Source organism: Hemiscyllium ocellatum, chromosome 12 (assembly GCF_020745735.1).
Source record: "Hemiscyllium ocellatum isolate sHemOce1 chromosome 12, sHemOce1.pat.X.cur, whole genome shotgun sequence".
NCBI classification, from domain to species: Eukaryota; Metazoa; Chordata; class Chondrichthyes; order Orectolobiformes; family Hemiscylliidae; genus Hemiscyllium; species Hemiscyllium ocellatum.
The window spans coordinates 12,474,335-12,491,891 of NC_083412.1; the positions used below are offsets into that span (position 1 = coordinate 12,474,335).

General features: G+C 51.1%; 1 non-coding gene across 1 annotated transcript; it reads right to left on the reverse strand.

Moving 5' to 3' along the window:
* Window positions 1-14,468: 14,468 nt before the first annotated feature.
* On the reverse strand, window positions 14,469-14,541 carry trnar-ccu (transfer RNA arginine (anticodon CCU)). The gene has a single exon. It is a non-coding gene; the product is annotated as a tRNA-Arg (tRNA).
* Between the last annotated feature and the right edge of the window lie 3,016 nt (window positions 14,542-17,557).

A 17,557-nucleotide genomic window follows, 5' to 3' on the forward strand; every position in this document is an offset into this window, starting at 1 on the left:
ACTACAGTCAGTATAGGCACCCAGCAGACATCACTGGGACAGTGCAGTCAGTACAGACGCCCAGCAGTGATGACTGGGACACTGCAGTCAGTACAGGCACCCAGCAGAGGTCACTGGGACACTGCAGTCCGTACAGGTATCCAGCAGACATCATTGGGATACTGCAGTCAGTACAGTCACCCAACAGAGATCACTGGGACACTACAGTCAGTACAGGCACCCAGCAGAGGTCACTGGGACACTGCAGTCAGTACAGCCACCCAGCAGAGATCACTGGGACACTACAGGCACTCCATCACCCAGCAGAGTTCACTGGGTCACAGCAGTCACTCCATCACCCAGCATTCATCACTGGGACATTGCAGTCAATTACAGCCTCCCAGCAGAGATCACTGGGACATTGCAGTCAGTACAGCCACCCAGCATATATCACTGTGAGGCTGCACTCATTACAGACACCCCACAGAGATCAGTGGGACACTGCAGTCAGTACAGACTTCCAGCAGAGATCACTGCAACACTGTAGTCAGTACAGGCACCCAGCAGAGATCACTGGGACACTGCAGTCAATATAGCCACCCAGCAGAGATCACTGGGAAACTGCAGTCAATATAGCCACCCAGCAGAGATCACTGGGACACTGCAGTCAGTACAGACACCCAGCAGTGGTCCCTGGGACACTGCAGTCAGTACAGGCACCCAGCAGAGATCACTGGGACACTGCAGTCAGTACATCAGCCAGCAGAGATCACTGGGACACTGCAGTCAGTACAGGTACCCAGCAGAGATCACTGGGACACTGCAGTCAATACATCTGCCAGCAGAGATCACTGGGACACCACAGTCAGTACAGGCACCCAGTAGAGATCACTGGGACACTGCAGTCAGTATAGGCAACCAGCAGACATCACTGGGACACTGCAGTCAGTACAGGCACCCAGCAGAGGTCACTGGGACACTGCAGTCCGTACAGGTATCCAGCAGACATCATTGGGATACTTCAGTCAGTACAGGCACCCAACAGAGATCACTGGGACACTGCAGTCAGTACAGACACCCAGCAGAGTTCACTGGGACACTGCAGTCAGTACAGCCACCCAGCAGAGATCACTGGGACACTGCTGTCAGTACAGCCACCCAGCAGAGATCACTGGGACACTACAGTCCATGCAGGCACCCAGCAGAGATCATTGGGACACTGCAGTCAATATAGCCACCCAGCAGAGATCACTAGGACACTGCAGTCACTCCATCACACAGCATTGATCACTGGGACATTGCAGTCAATTACAGCCTCCCAGCAGAGCTCATTGGGACACTGCAGTCAGTACAGGCACCCAACAGAGATCACTGGGACACTGCATTAAGTACATCAGGCAGCAGAGATCACTGGGACACTGCAGTCAGTACAGGTACCCAGCAGACATCATTGGGACAGCGCAGTCAGTACAGACACCCAGCAGTGATCACTGGGACACTGCAGTCAGTACAGGTACCCAGCAGAGATCACTGGGACACTGCAGTCAGTACAGGCACCCAGCAGAGATCACTGGGACACTGCAGTCAGTACAGGCACCCAGCAGAGATCACTGGGGCACTGCAGTCAGTACAGCTACCCAGCAGAGATCTCTGGGACACTGAAGTCAGGACATCAGCCAGCAGAGATCACTGGGACGCTGCAGTCAGTACAGGTACCCAGCAGAGATCACTGGGACGCTGCAGTCAGTACATCAGCCTGCAGAGATCACTGGGACACTGCAGTCAATACATCCGCCAGCAGAGATCACTGGGACACTACAGTCAGTACAGGCACCCAGCAGAGATCATTGGGACACTGCAGTCAATATAGCCACCCAGCAGAGATCACTGGGACACTGCAGTCAGTACAGCCACCCAGCAGAGATCACTGGGACACTGCTGTCAGTACAGCCACCCAGCAGAGATTACTGGGACACTACAGTCCATGCAGGCACCCAGCAGAGATCATTGGGACACTGCAGTCAATATAGCCACCCAGCAGAGATCACTAGGACACTGCAGTCACTCCATCACCCAGCATTGATCACTGGGACATTGCAGTCAATTACAGCCTCCCAGCAGAGATCACTGGAACACTGCAGTCAGTGCAGGCACCCAACAAAGATCACTGGGACACTGCATTCAGTACATCAGCCAGCAGAGATTACTGCGACACTGCAGTCAGTACAGGCACCCAGCAGAGATCACTGCGACACTGCAGTCAGTACAGGCACCCAGCAGAGATCACTGGGACAGTGCAGTCAGTACAGACACCCAGCAGAGATCACTGGGACACTACAGTCAGTACAGGCACCCAGCAGTGGTCCCTGGGACACTGCAGTCAGTACAGGTACCCAGCAGAGATCACTGGGACACTACAGTCAGTATAGGCACCCAGCAGACATCACTGGGACAGTGCAGTCAGTACAGACGCCCAGCAGTGATGACTGGGACACTGCAGTCAGTACAGGCACCCAGCAGAGGTCACTGGGACACTGCAGTCCGTACAGGTATCCAGCAGACATCATTGGGATACTGCAGTCAGTACAGTCACCCAACAGAGATCACTGGGACACTACAGTCAGTACAGGCACCCAGCAGAGGTCACTGGGACACTGCAGTCAGTACAGCCACCCAGCAGAGATCACTGGGACACTACAGGCACTCCATCACCCAACAGAGTTCACTGGGTCACAGCAGTCACTCCATCACCCAGCATTGATCACTGGGACATTGCAGTCAATTACAGCCTTCCAGCAGAGATCACTGGGACATTGCAGTCAGTACAGCCACCCAGCATATATCACTGTGAGGCTGCACTCATTACAGACACCCCACAGAGATCACTGGGACACTGCAGTCAGTACAGACTTCCAGCAGAGATCACTGCAACACTGTAGTCAGTACAGGCACCCAGCAGAGATCACTGGGACACTGCAGTCAATATAGCCACCCAGCAGAGATCACTGGGAAACTGCAGTCAATATAGCCACCCAGCAGAGATCACTGGGACACTGCAGTCAGTACAGACACCCAGCAGTGGTCCCTGGGACACTGCAGTCAGTACAGGCACCCAGCAGAGATCACTGGGACACTGCAGTCAGTACATCAGCCAGCAGAGATCACTGGGACACTGCAGTCAGTACAGGTACCCAGCAGAGATCACTGGGACACTGCAGTCAATACATCTGCCAGCAGAGATCACTGGGACACTACAGTCAGTACAGGCACCCAGTAGAGATCACTGGGACACTGCAGTCAGTATAGGCAACCAGCAGACATCACTGGGACACTGCAGTCAGTACAGGCACCCAGCAGAGGTCACTGGGACACTGCAGTCTGTACAGGTATCCAGCAGACATCATTGGGATACTTCAGTCAGTACAGGCACCCAACAGAGATCACTGGGACACTGCAGTCAGTACAGACACCCAGCAGAGTTCACTGGGACACTGCAGTCAGTACAGCCACCCAGCAGAGATCACTGGGACACTGCTGTCAGTACAGCCACCCAGCACAGATCACTGGGACACTACAGTCCATGCAGGCACCCAGCAGAGATCATTGGGACACTGCAGTCAATATAGCCACCCAGCAGAGATCACTAGGACACTGCAGTCACTCCATCACCCAGCATTGATCACTGGGACATTGCAGTCAATTACAGCCTCCCAGCAGAGCTCATTGGGACACTGCAGTCAGTACAGGCACCCAACAGAGATCACTGGGACACTGCATTAAGTACATCAGGCAGCAGAGATCACTGGGACACTGCAGTCAGTACAGGTACCCAGCAGACATCATTGGGACAGCGCAGTCAGTACAGACACCCAGCAGAGATCACTGGGACACTGCAGTCAGTACAGGCACCAGGCAGAGATCACTGGGGCACTGCAGTCAGTACAGCTACCCAGCAGAGATCACTGGGACACTGAAGTCAGGACATCAGCCAGCAGAGATCACTGGGACGCTGCAGTCAGTACAGGTACCCAGCAGAGATCACTTGGACACTGCAGTCAGTATTGGCAACCAGCAGAGATCACTGGGACACTGCAGTCAGTACAGGCACCCAGCAGAGGTCACTGGGACACTGCAGTCCGTACAGGTATCCAGCAGACATCATTGGGATACTGCAGTCAGTACAGTCACCCAACAGAGATCACTGGGACACTACAGTCAGTACAGGCACCCAGCAGAGGTCACTGGGACACTGCAGTCAGTACAGCCACCCAGCAGAGATCACTGGGACACTACAGGCACTCCATCACCCAGCAGAGTTCACTGGGTCACAGCAGTCACTCCATCACCCAGCATTGATCACTGGGACATTGCAGTCAATTACAGCCTCCCAGCAGAGATCACTGGGACATTGCAGTCAGTACAGCCACCCAGCATATATCACTGTGAGGCTGCACTCATTACAGACACCCCACAGAGATCACTGGGACACTGCAGTCAGTACAGACTTCCAGCAGAGATCACTGCAACACTGTAGTCAGTACAGGCACCCAGCAGAGATCACTGGGACACTGCAGTCAATAATGCCACCCAGCAGAGATCACTGGGAAACTGCAGTCAATATAGCCACCCAGCAGAGATCACTGGGACACTGCAGTCAGTACAGACACCCAGCAGTGGTCCCTGGGACACTGCAGTCAGTACAGGCACCCAGCAGAGATCACTGGGACACTGCAGTCAGTACATCAGCCAGCAGAGATCACTAGGACACTGCAGTCAGTACAGGCACCCAGCAGAGGTCACTGGGACACTGCAGTCCGTACAGGTATCCAGCAGACATCATTGGGATACTTCAGTCAGTACAGGCACCCAGTAGAGATCACTGGGACACTGCAGTCAGTATAGGCAACCAGCAGAGATCACTAGGACACTGCAGTCAGTACAGGCACCCAGCAGAGGTCACTGGGACACTGCAGTCCGTACAGGTATCCAGCAGACATCATTGGGATACTTCAGTCAGTACAGGCACCCAACAGAGATCACTGGGACACTGCAGTCAGTACAGACACCCAGCAGAGTTCACTGGGACACTGCAGTCAGTACAGCCACCCAGCAGAGATCACTGGGACACTGCTGTCAGTACAGCCACCCAGCAGAGATCACTGGGACACTACAGTCCATGCAGGCACCCAGCAGAGATCATTGGGACACTGCAGTCAATATAGCCACCCAGCAGAGATCACTAGGACACTGCAGTCACTCCATCACCCAGCATTGATCACTGGGACATTGCAGTCAATTACAGCCTCCCAGCAGAGCTCATTGGGACACTGCAGTCAGTACAGGCACCCAACAGAGATCACTGGGACACTGCATTAAGTACATCAGGCAGCAGAGATCACTGGGACACTGCAGTCAGTACAGGTACCCAGCAGACATCATTGGGACAGCGCAGTCAGTACAGACACCCAGCAGTGATCACTGGGACACTGCAGTCAGTACAGGCACCCAGCAGAGATCACTGGGGCACTGCAGTCAGTACAGCTACCCAGCAGAGATCACTGGGACACTGAAGTCAGGACATCAGCCAGCAGAGATCACTGGGACACTACAGTCAGTATAGGCACCCAGCAGACATCACTGGGACAGTGCAGTCAGTACAGACGCCCAGCAGTGATGACTGGGACACTGCAGTCAGTACAGGCACCCAGCAGAGGTCACTGGGACACTGCAGTCCGTACAGTTATCCAGCAGACATCATTGGGATACTGCAGTCAGTACAGTCACCCAACAGAGATCACTGGGACACTACAGTCAGTACAGGCACCCAGCAGAGGTCACTGGGACACTGCAGTCAGTACAGCCACCCAGCAGAGATCACTGGGACACTACAGGCACTCCATCACCCAGCAGAGTTCACTGGGTCACAGCAGTCACTCCATCACCCAGCATTCATCACTGGGACATTGCAGTCAATTACAGCCTCCCAGCAGAGATCACTGGGACATTGCAGTCAGTACAGCCACCCAGCATATATCACTGTGAGGCTGCACTCATTACAGACACCCCACAGAGATCAGTGGGACACTGCAGTCAGTACAGACTTCCAGCAGAGATCACTGCAACACTGTAGTCAGTACAGGCACCCAGCAGAGATCACTGGGACACTGCAGTCAATATAGCCACCCAGCAGAGATCACTGGGAAACTGCAGTCAATATAGCCACCCAGCAGAGATCACTGGGACACGGCAGTCAGTACAGACACCCAGCAGTGGTCCCTGGGACACTGCAGTCAGTACAGGCACCCAGCAGAGATCACTGGGACACTGCAGTCAGTACATCAGCCAGCAGAGATCACTGGGACACTGCAGTCAGTACAGGTACCCAGCAGAGATCACTGGGACACTGCAGTCAATACATCTGCCAGCAGAGATCACTGGGACACCACAGTCAGTACAGGCACCCAGTAGAGATCACTGGGACACTGCAGTCAGTATAGGCAACCAGCAGACATCACTGGGACACTGCAGTCAGTACAGGCACCCAGCAGAGGTCACTGGGACACTGCAGTCCGTACAGGTATCCAGCAGACATCATTGGGATACTTCAGTCAGTACAGGCACCCAACAGAGATCACTGGGACACTGCAGTCAGTACAGACACCCAGCAGAGTTCACTGGGACACTGCAGTCAGTACAGCCACCCAGCAGAGATCACTGGGACACTGCTGTCAGTACAGCCACCCAGCAGAGATCACTGGGACACTACAGTCCATGCAGGCACCCAGCAGAGATCATTGGGACACTGCAGTCAATATAGCCACCCAGCAGAGATCACTAGGACACTGCAGTCACTCCATCACACAGCATTGATCACTGGGACATTGCAGTCAATTACAGCCTCCCAGCAGAGCTCATTGGGACAGCGCAGTCAGTACAGACACCCAGCAGTGATCACTGGGACACTGCAGTCAGTACAGGCACCCAGCAGAGATCACTGGGACACTGCAGTCAGTACAGGCACCCAGCAGAGATCACTGGGGCACTGCAGTCAGTACAGCTACCCAGCAGAGATCTCTGGGACACTGAAGTCAGGACATCAGCCAGCAGAGATCACTGGGACGCTGCAGTCAGTACAGGTACCCAGCAGAGATCACTGGGACGCTGCAGTCAGTACATCAGCCTGCAGAGATCACTGGGACACTGCAGTCAATACATCCGCCAGCAGAGATCACTGGGACACTACAGTCAGTACAGGCACCCAGCAGAGATCATTGGGACACTGCAGTCAATATAGCCACCCAGCAGAGATCACTGGGACACTGCAGTCAGTACAGCCACCCAGCAGAGATCACTGGGACACTGCTGTCAGTACAGCCACCCAGCAGAGATCACTGGGACACTACAGTCCATGCAGGCACCCAGCAGAGATCATTGGGACACTGCAGTCAATATAGCCACCCAGCAGAGATCACTAGGACACTGCAGTCACTCCATCACCCAGCATTGATCACTGGGACATTGCAGTCAATTATAGCCTCCCAGCAGAGATCACTGGAACACTGCAGTCAGTGCAGGCACCCAACAAAGATCACTGGGACACTGCATTCAGTACATCAGCCAGCAGAGATTACTGCGACACTGCAGTCAGTACAGGCACCCAGCAGAGATCACTGCGACACTGCAGTCAGTACAGGCACCCAGCAGAGATCACTGGGACAGTGCAGTCAGTACAGACACCCAGCAGAGATCACTGGGACACTACAGTCAGTACAGGCACCCAGCAGTGGTCCCTGGGACACTGCAGTCAGTACAGGTACCCAGCAGAGATCACTGGGACACTACAGTCAGTATAGGCACCCAGCAGACATCACTGGGACAGTGCAGTCAGTACAGACGCCCAGCAGTGATGACTGGGACACTGCAGTCAGTACAGGCACCCAGCAGAGGTCACTGGGACACTGCAGTCCGTACAGGTATCCAGCAGACATCATTGGGATACTGCAGTCAGTACAGTCACCCAACAGAGATCACTGGGACACTACAGTCAGTACAGGCACCCAGCAGAGGTCACTGGGACACTGCAGTCAGTACAGCCACCCAGCAGAGATCACTGGGACACTACAGGCACTCCATCACCCAACAGAGTTCACTGGGTCACAGCAGTCACTCCATCACCCAGCATTGATCACTGGGACATTGCAGTCAATTACAGCCTTCCAGCAGAGATCACTGGGACATTGCAGTCAGTACAGCCACCCAGCATATATCACTGTGAGGCTGCACTCATTACAGACACCCCACAGAGATCACTGGGACACTGCAGTCAGTACAGACTTCCAGCAGAGATCACTGCAAGACTGTAGTCAGTACAGGCACCCAGCAGAGATCACTGGGACACTGCAGTCAATATAGCCACCCAGCAGAGATCACTGGGAAACTGCAGTCAATATAGCCACCCAGCAGAGATCACTGGGACACTGCAGTCAGTACAGACACCCAGCAGTGGTCCCTGGGACACTGCAGTCAGTACAGGCACCCAGCAGAGATCACTGGGACACTGCAGTCAGTACATCAGCCAGCAGAGATCACTGGGACACTGCAGTCAGTACAGGTACCCAGCAGAGATCACTGGGACACTGCAGTCAATACATCTGCCAGCAGAGATCACTGGGACACTACAGTCAGTACAGGCACCCAGTAGAGATCACTGGGACACTGCAGTCAGTATAGGCAACCAGCAGACATCACTGGGACACTGCAGTCAGTACAGGCACCCAGCAGAGGTCACTGGGACACTGCAGTCCGTACAGGTATCCAGCAGACATCATTGGGATACTTCAGTCAGTACAGGCACCCAACAGAGATCACTGGGACACTGCAGTCAGTACAGACACCCAGCAGAGTTCACTGGGACACTGCAGTCAGTACAGCCACCCAGCAGAGATCACTGGGACACTGCTGTCAGTACAGCCACCCAGCACAGATCACTGGGACACTACAGTCCATGCAGGCACCCAGCAGAGATCATTGGGACACTGCAGTCAATATAGCCACCCAGCAGAGATCACTAGGACACTGCAGTCACTCCATCACCCAGCATTGATCACTGGGACATTGCAGTCAATTACAGCCTCCCAGCAGAGCTCATTGGGACACTGCAGTCAGTACAGGCACCCAACAGAGATCACTGGGACACTGCATTAAGTACATCAGGCAGCAGAGATCACTGGGACACTGCAGTCAGTACAGGTACCCAGCAGACATCATTGGGACAGCGCAGTCAGTACAGACACCCAGCAGAGATCACTGGGACACTGCAGTCAGTACAGGCACCAGGCAGAGATCACTGGGGCACTGCAGTCAGTACAGCTACCCAGCAGAGATCACTGGGACACTGAAGTCAGGACATCAGCCAGCAGAGATCACTGGGACGCTGCAGTCAGTACAGGTACCCAGCAGAGATCACTTGGACACTGCAGTCAGTATAGGCAACCAGCAGAGATCACTGGGACACTGCAGTCAGTACAGGCACCCAGCAGAGGTCACTGGGACACTGCAGTCCGTACAGGTATCCAGCAGACATCATTGGGATACTGCAGTCAGTACAGTCACCCAACAGAGATCACTGGGACACTACAGTCAGTACAGGCACCCAGCAGAGGTCACTGGGACACTGCAGTCAGTACAGCCACCCAGCAGAGATCACTGGTACACTACAGGCACTCCATCACCCAGCAGAGTTCACTGGGTCACAGCAGTCACTCCATCACCCAGCATTGATCACTGGGACATTGCAGTCAATTACAGCCTCCCAGCAGAGATCACTGGGACATTGCAGTCAGTACAGCCACCCAGCATATATCACTGTGAGGCTGCACTCATTACAGACACCCCACAGAGATCACTGGGACACTGCAGTCAGTACAGACTTCCAGCAGAGATCACTGCAACACTGTAGTCAGTACAGGCACCCAGCAGAGATCACTGGGACACTGCAGTCAATAATGCCACCCAGCAGAGATCACTGGGAAACTGCAGTCAATATAGCCACCCAGCAGAGATCACTGGGACACTGCAGTCAGTACAGACACCCAGCAGTGGTCCCTGGGACACTGCAGTCAGTACAGGCACCCAGCAGAGATCACTGGGACACTGCAGTCAGTACATCAGCCAGCAGAGATCACTAGGACACTGCAGTCAGTACAGGCACCCAGCAGAGGTCACTGGGACACTGCAGTCCGTACAGGTATCCAGCAGACATCATTGGGATACTTCAGTCAGTACAGGCACCCAGTAGAGATCACTGGGACACTGCAGTCAGTATAGGCAACCAGCAGAGATCACTAGGACACTGCAGTCAGTACAGGCACCCAGCAGAGGTCACTGGGACACTGCAGTCCGTACAGGTATCCAGCAGACATCATTGGGATACTTCAGTCAGTACAGGCACCCAACAGAGATCACTGGGACACTGCAGTCAGTACAGACACCCAGCAGAGTTCACTGGGACACTGCAGTCAGTACAGCCACCCAGCAGAGATCACTGGGACACTGCTGTCAGTACAGCCACCCAGCAGAGATCACTGGGACACTACAGTCCATGCAGGCACCCAGCAGAGATCATTGGGACACTGCAGTCAATATAGCCACCCAGCAGAGATCACTAGGACACTGCAGTCACTCCATCACCCAGCATTGATCACTGGGACATTGCAGTCAATTACAGCCGCCCAGCAGAGCTCATTGGGACACTGCAGTCAGTACAGGCACCCAACAGAGATCACTGGGACACTGCATTAAGTACATCAGGCAGCAGAGATCACTGGGACACTGCAGTCAGTACAGGTACCCAGCAGACATCATTGGGACAGCGCAGTCAGTACAGACACCCAGCAGTGATCACTGGGACACTGCAGTCAGTACAGGTACCCAGCAGAGATCACTGGGGCACTGCAGTCAGTACAGCTACCCAGCAGAGATCACTGGGACACTGAAGTCAGGACATCAGCCAGCAGAGATCACTGGGACGCTGCAGTCAGTACAGGTACCCAGCAGAGATCACTGGGACACTGCAGTCAATATAGCCACCCAGCAGAGATCACTGGGAAACTGCAGTCAGTACAGCCATCCAGCAGAGATCACTGGGACACTGCAGTCAGTACAGGCACCCAGCAGAGATCACTGGGACACTGCAGTCAATATAGCCACCCAGCAGAGATCACTGGGAAACTGCAGTCAGTACAGCCATCCAGCAGAGATCACTGGGACACTGCAGTCACTTCATCACCCAGCAGTGTTCACTGGCTCACAGCAGTCACTACATCACCCAGCATTGATTACTGGGACACTGCAGTCAATACAGTCTCCCAGCAGAGATCACTGGGTCTCTGCAGTCAGTACAGGCACCCAGCAGAGATCACTGGGACACTACAGTCGATACAGCCTCCCAACAGAGATCATTGGGACGTTGCAGTCAGTACAGGCACCCAGCAGAGATCACTGGGACACTTCAGTCAGTACAGGCAACCAGCAGAGTTCACTGAGACACTGCAGTCCGTACAGGTACCCAGCAGAGATCATTGGGATTCTGCAGTCAGTACAGCCGCCCAACAGAGATCACTGGGACACTGCAGTCAGTACAGGCACCCAGCAGAGATCACTGGGACTCTGTAGTCAATACAGTCTCCCAGCAGAGATCACTGGGACACTACAGTCAGTACATCCGCCAGCAGAGATCACTGGGACACTGCAGTCAGTACAGGTACCCAGCAGAGTTCACTGGGACACTGCAGTCAGTACATCAGCCTGCAGAGATCACTGGGACACTGCTGTCAGTACAGGCACCCAGCAGAGATCACCGGGACACTGCAGTCAATACAGACACCCAGTAGAGATCACTGGGACTCTGCAGTCAGTACAGGCACCCAGCAGAGATCACTGGGACACTGCAGTCACTCCATCACCCAGCAGTGTTCACTGGCTCACAGCAGTCACTACATCACCCAGCATTGATTACCGGGACACTGCAGTCAATACAGTCTTCCAGCAGAGATCACCGGGTCTCTGCAGTCAGTACCGGCACCCAGCAGAGATCACTGGGACACTGCAGTCGATACAGCCTCCCAACAGAGATCATTGGGACGTTGCAGTCAGTACAGACACCCAGCAGAGTTCACTGGGACACTACAGTCAGTACAGGCACCCAGCAGAGATCACTGGGACACTGCAGTCAGTACAGGCAACCAGCAGAGATCACTGGGACACTGCAGTCAGTACAGACACCCAGCAGAGTTCACTGAGACACTGCAGTCCGTACAGGTACCCAGCAGAGATCACTGGGACTCTGTAGTCAATATAGCCACCCAGCAGAGATCACTGGGAAACTGCAGTCAGTACAGCCACCCAGCAGAGATCACTGGGACACTGCAGCCACTCCATCACCCAGAGAATTCACTGGGTCACAGCAGTCACTACATCACCCAGCATTGATCACTGGGACACTGCAGTCAATACAGTCTCCCAGCAGAGATCACTGGGACACTACAGTCAGTACATCCGCCAGCAGAGATCACTGGGACACTGCAGTCAGTACAGGTACCCAGCAGAGTGCACTGGGACACTGCAGTCAGTACATCAGCCTGCAGAGATCACTGAGACACTGCTGTCAGTACAGGCACCCAGCAGAGATCACTGGGACACTGCAGTCAGTACATCAGCCTGCAGAGATCACTGGGACACTGCTGTCAGTACAGGCACCCAGCAGAGATCACCGGGACACTGCAGTCAATACAGACACCCAGTAGAGATCACTGGGACTCTGCAGTCAGTACAGGCACCCAGCAGAGATCACTGAGACACTGCAGTCAGTACAGGTACCCAGCAGAGATCAGTGGGTCACTGCAGTCTGTACATCAGCCACCAGAAGTCACTAGGACACTGCAGTCAGTGCAGGCACCCAGCAGAGATCACTGGGATACTACAGTCAGTACAGGCACCCAGCAGAGATCACTGGGACACTACAGTCAGTACAGGCACCCAGCAGAGATCACTGGGACTCTGCAGTCAGTACAGCCACCCAGCAGAGATCACAGGGACACTGCAGTCAGTACATCAGCCAGCAGTGATCACTGGGACACTACAGTCAGTACAGGCACCCAGCAAAGATCACTGGGACACTGCAGTCAGTACAGCCACCCAGCAGAGATCACTGGGACACTGCAGTCAGTACATCAGCCAGCAGAGATCACTGGATCACAGCAATCACTACATTGCCAGCATTGATCACTGGGACACTGTAGTCAATACAGCCACCTAGTAGAGATCATTGGGACACTGTAGTCAGTTCAGGCACCCAGCAGATATCATCGGGACACTGCAATCAGCACATCAGCCATAACAGATCACTGGGACACTGCAGTCACTGCATCACCCAGCAGAGATTACTGGGACACTGCAGTCAGTACATCACCCAATTTCGATCACACCACTCTGTCGTCCTTTCTAAGGAGAATGTGTGAAGTTCTGAGGTTATCAGTGAGCTAGGGTCACCTGCTATAGCCACCTCTTGAAACCTGCTGCACTGAGGTAACAGCACTGCCTCGGGATGTCTAAGGTCAACTTGCTCCAATCAGTATACCAGAGGTGATCAGATTGAACAGAATTATTTTAAAGGAAACTGGATAAGGAGTTCTCCTGAAAAACATGTGAGGGTCATTGAGAAAAAACAGTGGAATGGTTTGAGTTTATTAGCTCTTCCAAAGCCTCAGCTCAGACAAAATCTTCTCTACTGTATTGAACCTACGAGCTCCAGTTCTCAAAGCTATTACCCTGCCCATTAAGCCACTAGAGCTGCTCTGGTTGCAGTTTTCCTGTTTGTGACTCATCCCTTTGCACTGGTATGATCATCGTTCATATCATTTTGTGGGCCAGTTGTTTTCTTTTATTAGCAACCATATCAGTCTGAATCTTGTGGTTAGTCATGAAACCAGATTCCTCTCCAGTGACCTTGAAGATATGTCTCTGAGAGATCTAGTGATCTCTGTCTCTTTTTCACATTTTCATTCATGGGGATTCCAGACATGGAGCTTCAGTGATGTCAGCAAGCTGACCAAAAAACCAATCAGATTGCAAAGAGATGTTGCGAACTCAAGTGAATGGGTAAGACTGTGTCAGGGGAACTTCACTGCACCTAAGTATGTGCTAATCCAAACAGGATTGCTTTGAGTATTTTTAAGTAGCGACAAGTTAAGAATAGTGAAGGTTAAAAGGTCTTTACTGCTTTAGAATGAATGAACCCCGATCTTCTAAGATAGTTGTAACTAATTTGAAAGTCATCCTCCAAAAATGATATATTTTCCATACCCCATTCATATAATTGTGATCTAGGAAAGGAAGTGTCAGTGAGAATTGGGATGCTGAACAGGAACTGTCAAGATTACATCATGACAAGAAAAATTTCCTGTAACAAAGTGTTTCAGAGCAAAACAAACCACCCCAGATGGGACTTGAACCCACAATCCCTGGCTTAGGAGGCCAGTGCCTTATCCATTAGGCCACTGAGGCCATAGCAATGAGTTCAATCACATTATATTAATACCAAAGATCCAAACAATGATTCAATTTGTTCCAGATTCTTAGTCATTGGCATTGTTCATCACTGTGTAAAATGTTGATGGGATGTGAAGTGTTGACCCACCTCAATGTTTCAGTCACTTACAGCATGGAAACTGGGCTTCATTAGTGTGTTTCATAATGAGGAATAAAGAGCAGGTATTCACAGAATAAAGATTAACCACATTCCCAGTGGGGCTGAACCTCACAAATGCAAACACTCCTGAAGGCAGTACCTTATTTATTCAGCTACAGGAACACATCATCCTTTGTGCACTCAGTGTTTGCTGTGGGTTCATTTTAAATCCCACTTGTACTTGTGACCACCCACTTTATTTGCAGCAGCTTATCACCAATTCCATGGAGCAATGACTGTAGCAGTGTGGATGGATCTAATTTTCGGAAGCCATTTGTTCAATGATAAGCTTTACCCTCTTGTGAACATTACAACCGATGATCACTAGGAAAAAGAGCTCATTAAACAGCTGTCCTTTGACTTTGAAAAACACTACCACGTTGATTAGGGTTCTACTACTGGACATGTTCCCTCCCTTTGTAGTGATGTGAGGTCCATTCTGATGAGTGAACATTAACATGCTTTATTGAACGTAACCATTTATTAGAGATGGTGAGAGGGGTCATCCTGCTGGAACCTTACAGACTCTGAAATCACCAACAAAGCTCCTTTTGCACAGACTCGGTGCTATTTTCAAAGATATAATTAACCCTTAAATTTCCATTCCAGCCCCCAAGTTCTTTCACAGTATCCCATTTAACTATGAATATTCAGCATTTTATTCTGGCTTACCAGCCACCCCAGACCTCTAACAAAGTCTCAGATTGCAAGAAACTACAGTGGTGAACACAGCCCAGTCCATAGGGCAAGCCAGCCTTTTGACTCCATCTTTATTTCTTGCTGCCTCTGGAAAATAGCCAACATAATCAAAGACTGCTCCCAATCCGGTTACACTCTCTTCCACCTTCTTCCTTTAGGCAGGAGATATAGAAGTTTGATTACACGTATGAACAGATTCAAGAATAGCTACTTCCCCATTGTTACCAATGGGGAACTGACCTCTCAAACTTTAATATTGATCTCTCTCTGCATCCTTCTTTGCTCTCTAACTCTTCATTCTGCATTCTGTTCTGCCACACTGATACACTTTGTATGGTCAAATCTACCTGCAGATATGCAAATATGCAAAACAACACTTTTCACTGTGTCTCGGTACATGTGATAACAATAAATCAAACTCAATCTCCAACAGCATACTCAGCTCCCTTAGAGAACATATAGGATGTATGCACTCCCTTGTTGTCATCAGGTAGGATGCGGACAAGGTTAGAGTAGAATTCCACCTTCTCTGTTAACATGAACATTTATGGAACTCCATCAGAAGGTAGAATTGTATCCTAATAGGTGAGGAAATATAACTCACAACCAGAATCGATGAGCTGTTCCAATGTGGCTCTGCAAGTTGGGTTACTTCCTTACGCATTTCTAAGCCTTTAGTGTTTTACTTTTATTTACATGAATGAACTTATTTATTTAAATGTCATTACAGTTGCTGCACTTTCTTAGTAAAATTCTTGTGAAATAATTAGACAACTTAAACTCTTTTTAAAAATAATTTCTTTAATAAATTAGTAATTCCCCTCAAAAGGAATCATTTTGGGTGGCATGGTGGCTCAGTGGTTAGCCCTGCTGCCTCACAGTGCCAGGAACCCGGGTTCGATTCCAGCCTCAGGCGACTGTCTGTGTGCAGTTTGCACATTCTCCCCGTGTCTGCGTGGGTTTCCTCCAGGTGCTCCGGTTTCCTCGCACAGTCCAAAGATGTGCAGGTTTGGTGATTTGGCCATACTAAATTGCCCATAGACTTAGGTGCATTAGTTAGGGGGAATGAGTCTGGGTGGGTTACTTTCCGGAGGGTCGGTGTGGACTTGCTGGGCTGAAGGGCCTGTTTCCACACTGTAAGGTGTGAAATCTAATTCCCCTCAAAAGTGAATGTAGACAATTCTAGGACAGTGCCGCTCAAATCCAAGAATTCAAGGAGTGTGTGTGGAATGAACTTCCAGAGGAAGTGGTGGATGCAGGTACAAATACATTTAAAAGTACATGATCAAGAAATGTTTGGAGGTATACGGGCCACACGCAGGCAGATGGAATTAATTTAGCTTGGGATTATGGTTAGCATGGACGGATCGGACTGAAAAGTCTGTTTCTGTGCTGTATGACTCTATGACTTAATGATTAAATACTTTGCCTCCAATAAATGAATGACATGAGTGGTGGGTTCCTTCTCTATGACTGTACCTTGAAAGAGAAAAGCAAGTAGAATGCCTTTTGGTGGATGCTCTCCTTCAAATTGCTACCGTGTTTAACCACTTGTCTTTGAACTTGTAAAACTTTACAAAAACGCCTGTTTGTTCTTATGGGATGAGAACATCATTGGCTAGGCCAGCATTTATTGTCCATCCGTAATTGCCCTTGAGAAGGTAGTGGAGTATCACTTTCTTGAACTGCTGCAGTACAGAGGGGTAACTACATCCATAGTGCTATTAGGGAGACGATTCTAGGATTACGGCCAAGTGACAGTAATATAGTTCCAAGTCAGAATGCAGCATTGATTCAAGGGAATTTCCATGTGAATGTGTTCCATGCATCTGCTGGTATTTTCCTTCTAGGTGGTAGATATCACAGGATTAGAAGCTGGTGTTGGGGAAAGTTTGGTAAGTTGTTTGATTACATTTGCATATAGTTATACTGTGCATCAGCTAGGCATTGATAAGAAAGGAGGGTAGTAACATATTGCATAATTCCCAGCCTCTGGCCATTCATATAGTCATAGCTGGTCCAGTTCAGTTTCTGAATGCTGATCGTTGGTAATTCAGCATGAGTAACGCCATTAACTGTCAAGGGGCAATGGTTAGGTTGTCTCTTGGTGGAGATGGTCATTGCCTGGCATTC